We start from the raw sequence: 19456 nt of genomic DNA on the forward strand, positions 1-19456 counted from the left end.
TACTTGAGCTTGTCGCCTTTGGGAGAGGTGAGGACGATGCCGGCTCCCAAGCCGGTGCGCATCTTGGACCCGTCAAAGTGCATCCGCCAATGGGTAGAGTCGGGAGCCGGCGGTAGGTACTGGGTCTCGGCCCAGTCGACGAGGAAGTCGGCCAATGCTTGGGACTTGATGGCGGTGCGAGGTTGGTAGAATATCGTGTAGGGAGCCAGTGCAATGGCCCATTTAGCCATCCGGCCGGATGCATCCCGGCTGCCTATGATCTCGGCGAGCGGGGCGGTGCACACGACCGTGATGGGGTGCTCTTGGAAATAGGGCTTCAGTTTCTTGGCAGCGAAGTGCACCCCATAGCACATCTTCTGATAGTGCGGGTAGTTTTGCTTTGAGCTGGATAGCACTTCGCTGAGATAGTACACCGGCCTCTGGACTAGCTGGGCTCGGCCTTCTTCCGGGCGCTGGACTACAATAACAGTGCTGAAGACTCGGCTAGTCGGGCGATGTAGAGGAGCATGGGCTCCTTCTCAGTCGGCGCTGCCAGGACAGGCGGAGTGGTCAGCATTTTCTTCAACTCATGGAAGGCTTGGTCGGCTTGGTCGTTCCACTCGAAGTGAGTGGACTTCTTCATGAGTCGGTACAGGGGGAGAGCCTTCTCTCCTAGTCGGCTGATAAAACGATTCAGGGAGGCTAAGCAGCCAGTGAAATTCTGCACATCTCGCAGTTTGGTGGGGATCTCCATCCTCTCGATGGCCTTGATCTTGACGGGGTTGCACTCGATGCCGCGTTCGGAGACCAGGAAGCCTAGCAGCTGGCCGGCTGGTACTCCGAACACGCACTTCTCGGGGTTGAGCTTGATTTGGAATCGGCGCAGGTTGGCGAATGTTTCTTTCAGGTCTTCCAGCAGGGTGCCGCGCTTCTCTGTCTTCACCACAATGTCGTCTACATAGACGTGGGCATTTCTGCCGAGTTGTTTCAAGAGACATTTCTGCATGCAACGCTGAAAAGTGGCACCGGCATTTCTCAAGCCGAATGTCATAGTCAGGTAGCAGAAAGCTCCAAAGGGTGTGATGAAGGCAGTCTTCAGGCGGTCAGCTGGGTCCAACTTGATCTGATGGTACCCTGAGTACGCATCCAAAAAACTTAACAGCTCGCATCCGGCTGTGGAGTCTATCACTTGGTCAATCCGTGGCAGAGCAAACGGATCCTTTGGGCAGGCCTTGTTCAGGCTGGTGTAGTCTATACACATACGCCACTTGTTATTCTTCTTCAGAACCAGAACTGGGTTGGCAAGCCACTCTGGAAAAAATACTTCCATGATGAAGCCGGCGGCAAGGAGCCGGGCTATCTCTTCTCCCACAATTCTTCGCTTCTCTTCTGACAGTCGGCGGAGGGGCTGCTTGACCGGCTTCGCATCGTCTCGGACATGTAATTTGTGCTCGGCGAAATCCTTCTGGACAACCGGCATGTCCTTTGGGGACCATGCAAAGATGTCTCGATTCTCACGGAGGAAGTCGACGAGCTCGCCTTCCTATTTACTGTCCAAGTTCGCCCCAATGACAGCGAACCTCTCCGGGTTCTCCGGGTCCAGAGGAATCTTCTTCGTCTCTTTGGCAGGCTAGAAGGAGCCCTACGCATCACAATCCTTGGGGTTGGGGGACAAGGCCGGCTGCTTGCCGGCCATGGCCACAACCCGTTCCAGCATCTTCTTCTCTTCTGCCACCACGAGGGACTCGGCCAGCCGGCTACTGGCCATGGCGCACTCGATGGACTTCTTGTAGTTGCCGGCTACCGTGATGATCCCCTTCGAGCTCGGCATCTTCATCTTCAGGTAGGCGTAGTGGGGCACAGCGATGAACTTGGCCAAAGCAGGTCGGCCAAGCAGCGCATGATAGGGGCTCTCCAAATCCACTACCTCGAACCATATTGCTTCTCGGCGGAAATGATCTTTGTCTCCGAAGAGCACATCCATTTTGATCTTGCCGATTGGGGAGCAAGACAGGCCAGGGACGATACCATGGAAGACAGTGCGGCTCGGCATGAGCTGCTTCGCTTTGACGTTCAGTTTTTCCATGGTATCGCGGTACAGTATGTTGATACTGCTTCCGCCGTCTATCAGGACGCGGGAAAATCTGGCAGCTCGCCTCTCCGTCGCAAGGGTGACATCCAAGACCATTGCATAGGAGCCAGGAGAGGGCATCACCTCTGCGAGGTCGACCTGGCTCCAGCTGATTGGCTTTTCTGACCAGTGCATGAACTCGGGGGCGCTAGAGGCGACTGCATTAACTTCTTGGTGCTGTCGGCGCCGACTGCGTTTGTCGTCGGCTTGACTGGTGAAGACGACGTAGGCGGCGTGCTCTTCAGGGAATTCGTCTTGGATAGCGCCGACTGCCGGCCGAGCCGCCGGCTGCTGGGGGGCTGGAGGCGGCGGGCCGGGAGGCGGAGGCGGCAACATCCCCTCGCCCTTGGTGATGCGGGTGAGCCAATGGCATTTCCAGGTTGTGTGGTTGGACGGCTTCGCGCCGCTGTGGAATTTGCAGGGGGCATCAAGAGCTTGCTCGTAGGAGAAAGCCAGCTGCCAAGCCGGCCTGCCACCCTTCTTCTTGGGAGCGGGCCGTTCTTCAGGCTGCCCATCTTCAACAGTGGCCACCTGCCGACTGGTGGAAGTCGGCATGGGGGCCTTGCGCTTGTGGTTGTTCTGGTAGGGGCGCCGATTAGGGTCGCCAGCCGGCGTCTTGGGAGCCGGGGCGATCACCTTCCCAGAGGCGTCTACTCGCAGCTCGGTCTTCATCGAGGAGTCGGCCGTGGCGTACTTGTCTGCGGTGACCAGTAATTCGTCGAGGGTGGCCGGCTCGTCGCAGAGGAGTCGGTGCTTGAGGAGGGTGCCTGGACCTCATGCACCCCCTCGCAGGAGTTGCGGAGCTCGGCCCACCGCGTGAGGTAGTCGCGGGTCGACTCGTCGGGCCCTTGGATGCAGAGGGAGAGCTGGCGAGGCTTGGGAGGCCGCTTGTAGGTGCTGGTGAAGTTGCGAACAAAGACTTCCGTGAAGTCCAGCCAGCTGTTGATGCTGTACGGCTTGAGGCTGTTGAGCCATGTGCGTGTCGTGCCTTGCAGCATGAGGGGGACGTACTTCACGGCGACGCGCCGATTGCCGTTAGCTATGCTGACAGCCGTGGAGTAGTCGATGAGCCAATCCTCCGGCTTCACTGAGCCGTTGTACTTGGGCGTGTCTCTGGGGAGCGAGAACCCTTTGGGGAAGGGCTCGTCGCGGATGCGGGGGCCAAAACATGGCGGGCCGACATCGTCTTTTTCTTCTAACGCCAAGGATCGAGCAAGGCGGTCGATCCGGTGGCGGGCGTCGCTCTCGCCGACTCCTTCTCGGCGGCCGAGTCGGTCGCCAAGAGTCGGGTGCGTGACAGGCGGCGGAGTGAGACGTCTTTCTCTTCGAGGCGGGGGAGGAGGCAGATTTCCTTGGTGCTCCACGGCTCGAGGGCGGCCCTCCGCGTCGCGCTCGATGGTGATGCGAGTCCGGCTGCGGCTGGCAGCCGGCTCCTTGTCTTTCTTCTGGCGCGCGCCGCTCGCAGTCGGCGAGCGGGACGTCGCGGCGTGCTCCCGGCGCGGGGGTTGACTATCAGCTCGGGCGCCGGCTTCGTGCCGTTCTGCAGCCGCGTCGAGCAGCTGCTGGATCCGTCTCGTCATGTAGGGGAGCTCATCGGCTCCCAACCCATTGAGCTCTTCTGCGGCCGCCTGAGCGGCTCGCAGATTCTCGAGCGGGGTGGCGTAGACGGGGCGATCTGCCCCCAGCATGCTGGCGACGGCCGCGCCGCGCTTCTGGACGAAGCCGGGTCGGCTCGGGCCGCTAGGCGGCGGTGTACCGAAGGCGGCGCGGTCGACTTCGCGCTGGTGGGCCTCGGTGAGGCGTCTCATGGAGGCTATCTTCTGGCCTTCCGCGATGAGGGCAAGGCGGCGTGCCTCCAGGGTCTCGGCGTCGGCGTCGGCCGGGATGGGGACGGAGAGGTCGTGCATTGCCGCTTGCAGGGCGTCGTGGGCATTCTCGCCCGAGTTGGCGACGTGGCTGATGACCAGCACTTCGGTGACAGCGCTGCTGCCACTGTCAGCTCGAGGGAGAGGGTCGTCGAAGACCACCACGTCGGTGGGGTAGGCGTCGAGCGATGTCGTGTCGGAGTCGACGAGCATCGGGTCGGTGGAGCCGACCGACTCCATGTCTGCAGCAGGCTCGCTGGAGACGTGAAGCTGGTCGAGGAGGCTGACGAGGCGGCTCTCGGGGTAGTCCGTGCCTGCGTTGGACGCAGGCTCGTCGGAGATGCGAGTCTCGCCGAGCAGATCGGCGAGGCAGCTCGCTGCGCAGGCGTCGTCGACGCCTTGCAGCGCGTCGAGGCAAACACCATCGGGCGCAGCATGCTGGCTGCGCTCGCGGGGGAGGAAGAGGGTTCCCGTCCAGAACAGGTCTCCGGACGATGGTGCACCTGGCCCCAAGGTGGGCGCCAAATGTCGGGTGGTTGGTGCGACATATGCCAACGGATGGCTTATCATTGTGGGTGCCAATAAGACATCGCCGGTGCCTGGAAACGGGATGAGGCGAAGACATGCACCCCGGCGGATCTTACCCAGGTTCGGGGCTCTCCGAGGAGATAACACCCCTAGTCCTGCTCTGCGGGGTCTCCGCATGATCACTAGATCAGGAAAGGTAGCTACAATCGCTCCTAGAGCTGTTGGGTTTAAGGGAGAAGAAGAACAAGGCTAGCTCTTGCTTCTCTCTATCTCTATGGTGTGTGTGCTGTGTTCAGAAGCTCACCCTTTACATGGGTGCTCCGGGGGGTTTATATAGGCCTACCCCCCGGGGGTACAATTGTAATCCGGCTGGGCTCTGGTCCCAGCCGTCAGTGTCTACACTCGCCGGCTTCTCCGCCGGCTGTTGGGGCCCGCCGACTGGTGGGTCCTGCCGGCTGCCGGCCTCTTGGCCGACAGTCCGGCCCCACCGCCTAGGGTCTTGTCGGCGGCTGCTTACTGTAGCCTCGCCTCTAATAACGAGGGCTTTGTCGAGGTAAGCGTGGCTACAGTGTGCCGCCTCGGGGGCTCTCACTGTAGCCTTACCTCGTCTTGTCTCCTTAATGGGGCTCCTGCTTCGAGGAAGGGAGTAGCCGGCTTCTGGGGGCCGGCTACACCCCTGTCCGACTGGGGGAGGCCGGGCCGCCTTTGCGTCTCTCTCTGGCAGAAGGGGCCCGCCGCCCGCGGGCCGTACAGGAGTCGGTCGTGGATGACGTTGAGGCTGGCGTGGTTACAGTGCCGAGCCGAACGGGAGACGGCCATCCCGTACGGCCTCCTGTGGCCATGCCTGCCTCGGGCCTCGGGGGTTGTGGGCCGTACTGTGGCCACACCCCGTCTTGTCACCGTTATGTGGGTGTAGCTTTGGTGGTTGTGGTCTCGGCCGGCTTCTTGGAGTCGGCACTCTTCTTGGCCGGCTTCCTGGAGTCGGCCACCCCGTAGTTGTCCTGGGGAGAGGTTGCTGAGGCTGGGTCGCCTTCCGGGAGTCGGTTTCAGAGGTAGCCGGCCAGGGAAGGCGGCCCAATGCTTGGAGGGCTTGAAGGCCCAAAGGCCTGATAATTTTTGCAGAAGAACCAGGGGCAGTCGGTTAGGCTACCCGTGGCCATTTACTCCGACAATAGTAGAGAACTAGAGAAGTGTTGTACATACGTTGGTGCCTCGATGATCCCTGCATGACACGGAAGATCAGTTCGTCCATGCATGTGACAAGATTCCAGTAGACACGCCTGGATTGGCTATCGTCTACATATCGTGCAGGCTGTGTTGTACAGGGCTGTAGTTCTGATGAGAAATCTAAAAAAAGGTTTCTTGTCATCTCGCAATATTAAGTGTCATGTGCTTCGGATCACTGTGAGGGTTAAACAGCGACAACTGAGTTCCTCCAAGGCACTGGTCATTGGGGGCACATGCACGAAGACTACTCGGCTGCCATCTACGTCAAGCCGGCTATGTTAATTAGGACATCTATCGATGGACCCCTTTTCTATGAGTTTATCTTTAATTTGAGCTTTGATCCTCGTCTAGTTTGTCCGTCGGGATTCATGTTGTCTCCTTTGGGCAGTGAGGTTATGGTTTCATGTCATGTGGCATTTTTTCATGTTATATGTTATAATCTAGTGCTTCAGATCAAAATGACGACAATTGCGCCTCCAGGGCACGTGCATGAAGACTTCTCGACAGTCATTAACGAGGTCAAGCCGGCTCCGGTAGACAAAAGAAAACTAGTACTCCACATATAGACAGGAGCCTCCGCGCTTGCTTGCTAGTGTTGCTCTCTTCACACTATCTCCTCCTCTCTAGATCTAAACACGACAGCAGTGGCCACACACACACTCTCTCTCTCTCTCTGCTCACCGCTGGTCACAGATCCAGCTGGATCCTCTCCGCCGGGGAAGGTGAGAAGGTGCAATGTTCATGCGGTCGTCCTCGGTGACGGCTCTTACCCACTGTCGGCGCGTCCCGATCAGCGTGTGTCGGGGGGATGGACCCCGGGCAGGCAATGAAACCCGGATCCTCTTCAAAAAACAACGGGGTTGGCACCGCCCCTAAATACCGGCACGCGCTTGGCCGGGTCGCTCGACCCGGCCAAGCCCCGCAAGCCGGCCAGACTAGCCGACCCGGCAAGACACGTCGACTCGGCCCCAACGACTAGCGCAAGACAGCCGAACCCGGCACGGCCAAAGCCTCCTCAACAAGCCAGCGCCACCCATGGCGTGCTACGCAATCCAGCCGCGGGTCAACTCCCGTCCCATCCACGCCGTATGATGGGGATGAGACTTCAATCAACGATGACCGAGGCAACAGTGCCCCGCCCATGCCTCTGGTCAGCAGGAACGTGGCAATAGTGCCCCTCACCTACCCGCTGACCAGGACTGGCGTGGCTACAGTGCCCCCGTCCTCACCGCTGACGACAGCAAGCGGCAACCAGACGGAGAGCACTGTACGCGACTCGACTCGGCCGTGCCCTGACGATCGACAAGACGGCGCACAGTCCCCCTAGGCTTGCGGGGCCCGCACCTAGGGGAACCCGGCGAACCACAAGCCCTCAGCGGGACCCAGCCCGGGTCCCCGGACACCGACAATACGGAACCACCGACTTGTAACATTACCATTGTACCCCCAGGGGGTTGGACTATAAAACCCCCCGGGAGCCCACGATCATTCGGGGAGCGAGCGAGAGGGCAAGCAGAAAACACATACGAGAGAAAAACAAGCATAGGACTAGCCACAAAACAGCAACACCGGAGAGAAGGAGCAGCCCAAACCTTGGCCAGCTTCCTTCCTCCTCCATACAGCTCCAGGAGCAACATTGTACTATCGATCATCCAACTACACGCGGCAAGACTAGGGGTATTATCTCTCCGGAGAGCCCCGAACCTGGGTATGTCCGGCGTCCCGCGCCCGCTCATGCCAACCTCGCCTCTGGAGTCAACCAGCGCCCTCGAGCCTCCTCCTCTCTTTAGCCATCCCTTGGCATCTGCCGTGCACCCACCACGACAGTTGGCACCCACCGTGGGGCAGCTCGAGGAGCTGGCCGGGAGCATGCTTCAGACGGGGCCATTCTCCTACACGGACGAGTCCGTCGCGCTGGCGGACGACGTCGTCGGCACGCTTGTCTCCTCCTTCGCCGCGCTGCGCATCTTCGATGCGTTCGCGGCCGACGAGTACCCCAGCGAGATGCTCAACTACTCCGACTCTCCCCTCTCCCTCGGCGGCGGCGTTTCCGCCGGGGCAATGGACGTCCATGTGGAGGTCTTCGTCACCGGCGACGGCGCCTCCTCCTCGTCGAGCAAGACGAGGAAGGCTTCCGAAGCCAGGGCCACAGCGGATCGGATCGAGCCGTCCGATCTATTGCGCGCCGCGATGCAGAGCCTTCGCATCCCCATCGGCACCAACGTCGACGCCACCAACGTCGCTGAGGCCCGAACCCAGCTCGAGGAAAGGCGCCAGCAGATGCTGGACCTGTCCGAGACGCTCGCCGCCACTCAGCGTCGCCTGGACGCCACTCAGCTGGAGCGCGATGCCGCCTACGGATTCACGCCCGCCGTGGCCGAGCCAAGCCGGGTCGCCGATGTGCGTGCCCGGGGAGGAGCGATCGGCCGGGACCTCGGCGCCGTCCCAACCGTCTGTGAGACCTTAGCGAAGAACATGCACGCTGCCTAGGCAGCCGCAGCCAGCCTGGACCAGCTCGCGGGTGAGGAGCTGAAAGAGCGCATCAGGCGGATGCGCGAACTTCTCCACGCTGCCAACACCCAGCAGGACCGCCTCAACCAGCTCGCCAAGCCGGCGGGGTCCGGTTCCGCCCGCCTTGGCGGGCCCGCGAACTTCTGCACACCGCTTCCTCGCCACCCGGCGAGGCGCACTCTGGCCGAGCCCGGACTCGGCGCGACCCGGCCGCTACAGCCGCCGGCGGATTGGGCGACGAGCCCGTCCTGGAGATCCAGCGCGGACCCGGCCAGCATGGCCGGCGTCCGGCTCCAACCGACCCGGCCCCCGTGGCCTGGCCGCAAGTCGACTCGGCCCACGCGCCATCGACGATGTCGACGCTCGCCACCGCCTCGATCAGCTTGCTCGCTCCCTGGTGGTGGAGGAGAGCGGCGCTATCGGGCCGGCGTGCTTCGGCCCGCGCATCCGGGAGGACCCCTTCCCCAAAGGATTCATGCTCCCCCGCGACACCCCCAAGTACAACGGGACGGTGAAGCCAGAAGACTGGCTCACCGACTACACCACGGCCACCCCCAAGTGCCAATCGTCGTCTCGCTGTGCGCTTCGCACCGCTCATGCTCCAAGGGTCGGCCCGCACGTGGTTGAACAGCCTGCCGATGGGCAGCATCAACACGTGGGTGGACTTCGAGGAAGCCTTCGTCCGCAACTTCACGGGGACCTACAAGCGACCCGGCCGCCCTAGCCAGCTCGCCATGTGCGTGCAAGGGCCTACGGAGACCGGTCGCGAGTACCTCGCATGCTGGACCGAGCTCCGGAACAGCTGCGAGGGCGTCCATGAAGTCCAGGCGATCCAGTACTTCCTCAGCGGGTGCCGAGACGGCACCCTCCTCAAGCACAAGCTCTTACGCTCCGAGCCGGCCACCATGGCCGTGCTCATGGTGATGGCGGACAAGTACGCCAATGCCGACTCTGCCATGAAGATCCAGGTGGCGCTGGATGAAGCCGGCAAGGCGAAGCCGGTTCCCCCTCCGAAGCCGGCCGGCGAAAGCAGCCGGCAGCAGCATCACCAGAACAACAAGCGCAAGGCCGACCAGCCGGCGCCGCGTCACGACAACCGGCTCGTCGTGGCCACCGAGCCCGCGGCGGACCCGGCGGCGGAGCGCCGACAAATCGGCAAGACGGCATGGCAACCCGCCATGAGCTTCGAGCAGATGCTCGACGCCCCTGCAAGCACCACAGTGGCGCAAGACCCTCCACACACACGCTTCAGCAGTGCGCCATCACCAAGCGCATCGTGAGGGGCGACGTCCCGCCCCCTCCGGCCCCGGCTCCAGGCGCGGGACAGCCGCCTCCGCCTCCACCGCCGCCTCCAGCTGGCGGCGCGATGCGCGACGACGCCTACCCGGACCATAACACGGCCTACGTCGTCTTCACCAGCCTCGGCGACGACAAAAGCAGTGAGCGCCTCCTTCGGCAGGAGGTGAACACCGTCGTCCCGGCCAAGCCGGAGTTCATGCATTGGTCGGATCGCCTGATCACCTAGACCCGGGAGGATCACCCGGCAGTCATGCCGAGCCCGGGAGGTTACGCCCTCGTCCTCAACCCCACCATCGTCGCGCGGCACACATGCAAGTTCTCCCGAGTCCTCATCGACGGCGTCAGCAGCATCAACATCCTCTACCGCGACACGATGACCAAGCTCGGCCTCAAGGCCGAGGACCTGGAGCCAACCCGAACGATCTTCCATGGCATCGTGCCCGGCCTCTCCTGCTCCCCCATTGGCCGGGTCCGGCTAGATGTCCTGTTCAGTGACAGCAGCCACTTCCGGCGCGAACCAATCTGGTTCGAGGTGGTGGACCTGTCCAGCGCGTATCACGCGTTGCTGGGCCGGCCCGCGCTCACCAAGTTCATGGTGGTTCCCCACTACGCGTACCTGAAGATGAAGATGCCGGGTCCCAAGGGCCTCATCACCATCACCGGCGATTACCGCAAGTCCCTGGAGTGCGCCCGAGACGGCGCCAAGTTGGCAGAGTGCTGGTCATTGCCGAGGAGCGGCGCCAGCTCGACCGGATCGTCGCCCTGGCAGGCGAGGCCTCCGCCGCGTCGATCCCGACCCCGGACCCGGCCGACGAGGCCGCCTTCAAGCCCTCCAAGGAGACCAAGAAAGTGAAGCTCAACCCAGAAGACCCCAGCTGCAGCAAGTACGTTGTCATAGGCGCCCACCTCGACAGCAAATAGGAAGGCGAGCTTGTCGACTTCCTCCGTGAGAATCGGGATATCTTCGCATGGACCCCCAAGGACATGCCGGGTATCCCGAGGAAGTACGCCGAGCACAAACTTCACGTCCGCAAGGACGCCAAGCCTGTTCGTCAACCCCTACGACGATTTTCCGAAGAGAAGAACCATTGGTGAAGAGGTCGCCAAGCTTTTGGCGGCCGGCTTCATAATGGAAGTGTTTCACCCCGAGTGGCTGGCCAATCCAGTCCTCGTCCTGGAGAAGAACAAGACCTGGCGCATGTGTATCGACTACACCAGCCTCAACAAGGCCTATCCCAAGGATCCGTTCACCCTCCCGCGGATCGACCAAGTCATCGACTCGACCGCCGGGTGTTAGCTCCTGTCCTTCCTGGACGCTTACTCCGGCTACCAACAGATCAGGCTGGACCCGGCCGACGCCTTGAAGACGTCCTTCATCACGCCCTTTGGGGCGTATTGCTACATCACCATGTCGTTCGGCTTGAAGAACGCCGGTGCTAACTTCCAGTGCTGCATGCAGAAATGCCTACTGCCGCAACTCGGCCGCAATATCCACGTATACGTGGACGACATCGTGGTGAAGACCAAGCAGCACCTCACGCTCCTCGACGATTTGAAGGAAACCTTCGCCAACCTCCGCGAATACAAGGTCAAGCTTAACCCAGAAAAATGCGTCTTCGGCGTCCCGGCCGGAAAGCTACTCAGCTTCCTCGTCTCGGAACGCGGCATTGAGGCGAACCCGGAGAAGATCAAGGCCATCGAGCGCATGCGCAAGCCGGCTCGGCTGCGCGATGTCCAGAAGTTCACCGGATGCTTGGCCTCGGTCAGCCGGTTTCTAAGCCGGCTGGGCGAGAGGGCGCTACCCCTGTACCAGCTGATGAAGAAGACGAGCCCGTTCGAATGGAACGGCAAGGCAGACGAGGCCTTCCAAGACCTCAAGCGCATGCTCTCCACCGCACAAGTCCTGGCCGCACCGACCGACAAGGAGCCGCTGTTGCTCTACATAGCTGCGACTTCGCGGGCGGTCAGCATGGTGCTGGTGGTCGAGCGACCAGAGAAGGGCAAGATCAAAGCCGTCCAGCGCCCAGTCTACTACCTGAGCGAGGTGCTCTCCATCTCCAAGCAGAACTACCCGCACTACCAGAAGATGTGTTACGGCGTGTACTTCACCGCCAAGAAGCTGAAGCAGTATTTCCAAGGGCACGTTGTCACCGTGGTCAGCACGGCGCCTATCGGAGAAATCATCGGGTGCCGGGATGCCTTTCCCCGGGTTGCCAAGTGGGCGATCTAGCTAGCCGGCCACACCATCCTCTACGAGCCCCGGACAGGGATCAAGTCTCAAGCCCTGGCCGACTTCCTCGTCGACTGGACCGAGACCCAGTACTTGCCGCCGCCTCCCGACTCGACGCATTGGCACATGCACTTCGACGGGTCCAAGATGCGACTCGGCTTGGGGGCCGGCATCGTACTGTCGTCCCTGAAGGGCGCCCGGCTCCGCTACGCGCTCCAGATCCACTTTGCCGCCTCCAACAACGTCGCCGAGTACGAAGCCCTTGTGCACGGCCTCCGGCTTGCCAAGGAACTCGGCATCCGGCGCATCCTGTGCTACGGCGACTCGGACCTGGTGGTGCAGCAGTGCTCGGCTAATGGGACGTCCGCGACTCCAACATGGCAAGCTACCGCTTCCTCGTCCAGAAGCTGTCCGGATCCTTCGAGGGCTGCGAGTTCCTCCATGTCCCGCGTGCGGAGAACTAAGCAGCCGACACGCTCGCCAAGATCGCCTCGTCACGACAAGCCATCCCGTCCGGCGTCTCCCTCGAGCACCTGCGCAAGCCGTCCGTCAAGCCACCGCCGGACTCCGAGTCCATCCACGTTCCAGACGACCCGGCCGCACCTCAACCCGGCCCGGGGACTGCTGAACCCGGCCCAGGGGCTGCTCAGCTCGACCCGGCCACCATCGTCCCGGACCCGGCCGTCGCCATCCCCGACCCGGGGGCTGCTCAACCCGGCTCGGGGGGTGCCGACTTGGAACCCACCCTGGTGGCCGTCTTCGCCGTGGTTACGGCTCCATCTTGGGCCCTCCCAATATCAGAATTTTTGGAGAACGGGGTTCTCCCCACGGACGAGACCGAAGCTCGGCAAGTGCAGCGCTGGGCGTCCGCCTACAGCATCATCAACAACGAGCTCGTCAAGCGCAGCTCCACCGGCGTGTTCCAGCACTGCGTCGAGCAGGAACGGGGCATCGACATCCTCCTCGACATACATCAGGGCGAGTGTGGGCACCACACCGCATCACGATCCCTGGTGGCCAAGGCGTTCCGCCACGGTTTCTACTGGCCCACGGCCCTCCAAGATGCCGAGTCGCTCGTCCTCAAGTGTGAGGGATGCCAGCGCTTCAGCAACTCAGCCACCAGCCGGCGTCAGCACTCCGCACCATACCGATCGCCCGGCCCTTCGCGGTCTATGGACTCGACATGGTGGGACCCTTCAAAACCGCTCGAGGCGGCATGACGCACTTGCTGGTGGCAGTGGACAAATTCACCAAGTGGATCGAGGCAAGACCAATCAAGAAACTGGACGGGCCAACAGCCGTCCGGTTCATCAAGGACATAGCGGTGGGCTATGGCATGCCGAACAGCATCATCACCGACAACGGCACCAACTTCGCCAAGGGCGCGCTCGAGCAATACTGCTCCGTCTCCGGCGTCCGCCTTGACCTGGCCTCCATTGCACATCCGCAGTCCAATGGGCAGGTCGAGCGGGCCAATGGACTCATTATGTCCGGCGTCAAGGCACGACTCGTCGAGCCACTCATCCGCTCACCCGGCAGCTGGCTTGACGAGTTGCCAGCCGTTCTCTGGAGTCTACGCACCATGCCGAATCGGTCGACCGGGTTCATCCCGTTCTTCCTCGTCTACGGAGCCGAAGCCGTCATCCCGACCGACGTCGAGTTCGACTCGCCGCGCGTCGCGATGTACACCGAAGCCGAAGCCAGAGAAGCCCGCGAAGATGGCGTCGACCTGCTCGAAGAAGCACACCTCCTGGCGCTCAGTCGCTCGGCCATCTACCAGCAAGGCCTGAGGCACTACCACAGCAAGAAGATCAAGCCCCTCGCGTTCCGCGAGGGCGACCTCGTCCTCCGACTCGTCCAAGAGCAGGCAGGCCAGCACAAGTTGTCCCCTCCATGGGAGGGCCCATTCATCGTGAGCAGGGCCTTGCGCGACCGCAACGCCTACTACCTCATCGACGCACGCAAGTCAAGGAAGCGCAAGAAGGACACCGCCGGTGAAGAAACGGCCCGGCCGTGGAATGCGGAACTCCTCCGCCCGTTTTACAGTTAGCCGCACGAGCGTATGTATCATCGCCTTTTGTAAACACATGAAACCATGGGGTCCCCGAACGAGAGTCGGGGGCTGCCTTTTGTCGACCAATTTGTTGTGTCCCTATTTTCTTGGATCACTATACCACTGAACCCGGCCACCGGTCCGACTCGCTCGACCCGGGGGCTCGGGGGCTGGCCGGCTCGGTCGCCACCCCGCCGCCTTACTTGGTGATTCCTGATAAAGTTAGGATGCCGCGGTCCCCCACTTCGCCCTAAAGCCACAGATCCAGCTTTGGCTGTCGGCTGGCAAGCACAACGGGCCAAAGCTCCTTTACGCTTCATACACTAAGTCAAAGGCTGCCGGGTCGATCAACCCGGCCCACCATTCATCAAATGAACAGCCGCACGACCGGCTGCTCGCCAACCGGCTTCGCCGGATTGCCGCCAGCCGGCCCAGTGGGTGTTTCGTTCGCGCTCAACGTTTCGAGGGACCCAAGTCCTGCGCGCTCCTCTCAAAGAACCGAACTCCTTGTCACGGACCGGAGCCTCGGCCGTCTGACTCGCGGGGGGGGGGGAGGTTTGAGAAAGGAAAAGCGCATGAAATCGGTCCAAAAATGGAAGGCAAAAAGCAAAAGCACCCACGACATCTACACAAGTATTTAAGAAAAGGCCCACGGCCCGAGTGCATTACACCCTAAAACCCCCAGTGGGTGGGTGGACCTGCTATTTAACAGATTTTACACAAAGTGTCTCAGGCATCTCCAGCGCCGCGTCCTGACGTCGACGGCTCTCCCCTGGCGGCCTCTGGGTCCAGCGAGGCGCCGGTGTCCTCCTCAGCTCCCGCGTCGCGGTAAACGCCCGTCTCCTCTGAGCTCCCCTCCAGATCATGGAGGAGCAAGCCGTAGTCGTCGCCGTCCACGGCCCTGCCGTCTTCCGTCCGCTCCGGATGGAACTCGTCGTGGAAGGCGAACTCGGCGATGTAACTGGCCCGGGAGGCGATCCGGCCGGCTTGCTCCTGCAAGAGCTGCTCCGTACCGCCCGCTGCCCCATCAACGCGTCCAGCTGCAGGTCCGGATGCCAGGACAGTGCGAACCGGAGTGCTATCTCAGCATCGGCACGAGCGGCGGAGACGCACCACTGGCCAAGCCGGTCTGGCCCCATCTCCAACCAACGCGCCAGGCGCGAGAAGCTGCTCGGTTGGACGGAGTCCGGCCATAGGGCCGCCGTCATTGTGGTGCCGGCCTGGGACAGCCGCCCCAACTGCGTTCCCAGGACCTGCAGGCGGGCCTCAGCGGCAGCGATGATCTCCGGGAAGGTCCAGGCCACCCGCGGATCCGTCCCGGACCCAACGACGCCGGCCGGGTTGCGCTGATAGCGGACGGCTTCCTCCGCCAGCCGCTGCGTCTCTAGGAAGGCCCCTGCCGCAAAGGAAGAAGCGAGTTAGAAGAAGAACAACAAGGAAGACAGGCCGGATCCCGACCTGGCAAATGACAAGAAAAAGCACTTACTGGAGAAGGACTCTTCCAGGTGTTGCGCCTCAAGCAACGTACCACGCCGCTCCCGTTCGATGGCGCGGTCGCGCTCCTCGAGCGCCTTCTCCAGATCGGCCACCTTGGCAAGGGCCGCCTTCAGCTCGGCGTCCTTGTCTTCAGCCGCCTTCTCGGCCGCCTCGCGGCGACGGGCCTCGTCCTGACGGGCCCCCTCAGCCATGGTGACCTGCCCCGCAGGCGATCCACCTCGGCCTGGAGCCGGCCCTTGTCATCGGCCAGCTGGCCGCGCTGCTGGTCCGCCTCCACCAGGGCCTGCTGCGCCTCTGCCACCTTGGCAGCTTCCGCCTTAAGGAGCTCCACCTCGGCCTCGAGGCGGCTCTTGTGACCCGCCGGCTGCTCATGTAGCCGGTTGGCCTCGTCGAGAGACCGCCGAGCCGCGGCCGCCTCCGCCCTCGCCTGCGCCGCCTCGACGCCAAGACGGCCGGTGTCGGCAACGAGCCGGTCGTAGTGATGACCGGCTCGGAGCATACGAGTCCGCCAAGACAGCACCTCGGCTGCGAATCTCGGGGGCTACACCCAGTGGGTGCGCTAGCGTGCCCCCACTAGAAAAGAGCACAAGAATACCTGCGGCGACGCGGAGCTCCTCCTCCTTGGCGGCAAGCTGCTCCATGATCTCCCGGTGCTTGCCCAGGAGACGATTGTAGGCGGTGACCCGGAAGGCGTCGAGATGCTGAAGAAAGCAGAAATCAGAATAAGGCCAACACTCCAAAGATTCAACCCAACTACTACGTAGTTGGCCCGAACCTCGGGGGCTACACCCAGTGGGTTCGCTGGCGCGCCCCCACAAAGAAGAAATTACAAGAAGACTTACCAGAACGACGCGCTCCAGGTCACGCGTCCGCTCCACCTCGGCCTGGGCGAAAGCCTCGGGCCGTTCCGTCCGGCCTCGCAGGCGGCGACTGACGGCATCCAGCGCCGCCTCCTCCTGGGTCTGAGGCCCGAAGACAACGGCGCCCCCGCTCCGCACCGGCTGCGGCACGGCAGCTCGGCGCCCTCCCTGCCGGGGCACCAAGGCGTACTCCCCGCTGGCCGCTCGCGATGCGGCCAGCACCTCCTCCGACGCCCCTCCCAGCGCCAACGACGACCCGGACGCCGGGACGCCCTGCGTCGCCGTCTCTAACCCGGACGCCGGGACGCCCTGCGCCGCCGTCTTCGGCCCAGCTGCCGGGGTGGCCTCCGGCAACGCCGCCCGCGGTGCCTCCTCCAAAACCGGCGGCGCCTCCGACACCGCCGCCCGCAGCGTCTCTTCCAAAACGACGCCGCCTCCACCACCATCAGTCCCCGCTCGCTCAACCACTTCGGCCCGCGGCGGGGTGTCATCCGCCACCTCCACGACCTCCCGGTTGGGGATCACCACCTCAGCCCGGCCTCCACGGCCGCGCTCCCTCACCGACGACGGCTCAAAGACCGTCGCCGCCACCACCGTGCCCTCCGGCATCTCGCGCCAGGCCGGCTCCGCGCCGGCTCGCGCCCATGCTGCCGCCGCGTCTGTCCAAGCACGGACTGACGCCGCCTCCAATTCCGCCTCGGCCCGTTTTCTGTCCTGCCAGGCCAAGGCTTCGGCGTCGTTCGGATCCAGGCCGAGGTCCGAGTCGGCCCGTCCCTCCACCTCGGCCTGGTTGGCGAGGTCGGACCGGCTCCTGCGGAACGTGGCCCCTTCGGCGGTCGCGTCTTCCGCCGCCGCCCACGCCAGCGCGATTGGCGACCTGGAGAAGAAGACAGAATGAGCAGAAAAGAAACAAGACTAGCTCAAGAAAAAAAATCTGAGTGCAAACGAGAGATGAAGCTTACCCCGCCAAGACCGGGACCGGGGTTGGCCTCCCGTGCCCGCCGCCGCACTTCCTCTTGGCCGGCCTCCCGGCCCCGGCCGGGTCCGCCGTGCGCTTCGGGGCCCGGGGTCGTGGCGCGACGCTGTCTTTCCCATGCGGGCGGCTCGGCGCCGCCCCATGCGGGGACCCAGCTCTGCCCGCGTCGCCGCCTCCCCCGCCCAACGCCACTACACCGACAACTGGCGTCAGCACCAACCGTTCCATGCCGCGGTCGGCAATTCAAGACACATGAAGAAAAGCACGAGACTTACCCGCGCGACGCCCAGCGCCGGCGTCGGACTCGGCCTCCTCCTCCCCGCCATGAGCCGCGGGCTCCTCTGGCGCCACCTGCGACGGGGCCCGGGCGTAAGGATGCCGAATCGCGTTCAGAAGTACCCCCCGCATCGCGTCAACGCGGATGAGAAGGTGCGCGGCAGCAAAGTAAGAAGACCAGACACTCACCTGCGGCGCCGGGTTCGACTGGCTGTACGGCGCCTTGCCGAACCGCCAGTCCTCCCCAAGGTTGGCCTTGGAGATGTCATTCACGCCGCGCGCGATCTGCTCCGCGGACAGCCGCGTCGACCCCATGCGGTTGGGGTCGTGAAGGCCGACCATTTCACCGATGAGGCAGGAGCGCCCCTGAAGCGGAAGGACCCGGCGCATGATGAACGCGGCGAGGAGGTCGGTGCCGGTGAGCCCCTCCTGCGTCCTCATCACCGTCACCCGCTCGCAGAGATTGACGATCTCCTGCGACGGGCGCCTGGGCGAGTAGCCCCAGTTCGTCTTCGCCCGCGGCGGTGCGATGGCGAAGGCCGGAAGGTTGATGCGATCCGCACCAAGGTTGCATACGTAGAAGGAGTTCTGCCACTTCTTGGCAGAATCCTCCAGCGGGATCTTGGGGAAATCCGCCCCCGACCGCTTCGAGATGACGGCGGCGCCGCAATCGGCGAACTCCCCAACCGACGGGCCCTGCTGCTTCAAGGAGAAGAAGTGCGCCCAGAGGTCGATCGTAGGCTCGACCCCCAGGTACCCCTCGCAGAGGGTCACGAAGCCGAAGAGCTGACGATGGTGCCGGCGCTAAGATGATGCGGCTGGAGCCCGAAGAACTCCAGGAACGCGCGGAAGAAGGTGCTCGCCGGCAGCCCGAACCCGTGCTCGAAGTGCGTGAGGAAGACCACGCGCTCCTGCCCCTCGGGCCGAGGCCTCTGCTCGCCGTGCGGCAGGCGGACGCCGATGTCCGTCTCCCGCGGCAGGCGCTGAGTCGCCCGGAGTTGGGTGATGTCCTCGGAGGTGACATTCGAACCCATCCAGGAGCCCGATGGCAGCGACATGATCAAAGGAATAAGAAGGAAGATGGACGGCGAAGGAGTTCTGCTCGGAGCAGCGGGCGCCGAAGTGCGTCAGTTGCAAAGAGTGGAGCGAGAGCAAAGGGACAGGAGGGCGCGAGCGAGAATAATGTCCGCCGCCCCCTGCCCCCCGATTTATAACCCTCGGTTTGAATGTGGGGAAGTGGGGAAGTGGGATCGTCTGCACGCGCCCGTTCCACTACCCCGTAATAAGGGCGCACGTACACGCGCAGTAACTGCCCGGGGAAGAGCAACAGGCCCCCGGACGCCGCAATAAATCCGCGCGCTTGGGCCGAGGGCGCGCGGCGGTGGGCCCTAGCCCGTCGCCCAGTCCCGTCACGCGCGTGGCCTGTCAGGCCCCTCCGACTTCCAGGCACCACGTGGCACCCGCGCAAAGCCCGAGGGATTGCCCCAAGATTCGGCAGACTTCTCGGTCCCCGCCACGGCCGGGATGCCACGATCCGGTTTCCGAGAAAACCGGCACACAGTGGGTGTTGCCGGACCCGGCGCTCGCAGAATCCTCCTTGCTTAAGGGGGAAACTGCGAAGGCCCACTCATCCGAAGACGGCGGACCTTCACAGCTTCGGGGACTACATTCGGGGGGATGGACCCCGGGCAGGCAACGGAACCCGGATCCTCTTCAAAAAACAACGGGGTTGGCACCGCCCCTCAATACTGGCACGCGCTTGGCCGGGTCGCTTGACCCGGACAAGCCCCGCAAGCCGGCCAGACTAGCCGACCCGGCAAAACACGTCGACTCGGCCCCAACGACTAGCGCAAGACAGCCGAACCCGGCACGGCCAAAGCCTCCTCAACAAGCCAGCGCCACCCATGGCGTGCTACGCAATCCAGCCGCGGGTCAACTCCCGTCCCATCCAGGCCGTATGATGGGGACGAGACTTCAATCAACGATGAACGAGGCAACAGTGCCCCGCCCATGCCCCTGGTCAG

Source organism: Aegilops tauschii, chromosome 4 (genome assembly GCF_002575655.3).
Source record: "Aegilops tauschii subsp. strangulata cultivar AL8/78 chromosome 4, Aet v6.0, whole genome shotgun sequence".
NCBI classification, from domain to species: Eukaryota; Viridiplantae; Streptophyta; class Magnoliopsida; order Poales; family Poaceae; genus Aegilops; species Aegilops tauschii.